Consider the following 393-nt stretch of genomic DNA (forward strand, 5'->3'; position numbering starts at 1 on the left):
AAAGTAGGTACATATGCACAAAGAAATCAGGAGTGTAACTTGAATATATAAAATTTGATATGATAATCTAACATAAAAAAGTCTCATACTATTATTCAGTCAACTAATTTGTCAATCATGATTATCATACATCTCCCATTTTTTAAATTCTACCATACCAAAAATTATTTAAGATTAAAAGAAGGATTATCTTTTAAAGCACAAACCTTTTTGGTTGAATGTCCATTTTCTTCCAGTGAAATACAATGACTTTTTTATATTATTACTTTTTTTTATCTTTTTCGCACGTAGCTGTGTGACCTCTCTCTGCAGCGATGAACTTTGTGATTTTATGTGAACTGGATATTACGTGGATGACATCCTGTGTTTATGGTTGGATGAGCGGGAAATGTA

Source organism: Penaeus monodon, chromosome 25 (assembly GCF_015228065.2).
Source record: "Penaeus monodon isolate SGIC_2016 chromosome 25, NSTDA_Pmon_1, whole genome shotgun sequence".
Classification (NCBI taxonomy): Eukaryota; Metazoa; Arthropoda; class Malacostraca; order Decapoda; family Penaeidae; genus Penaeus; species Penaeus monodon.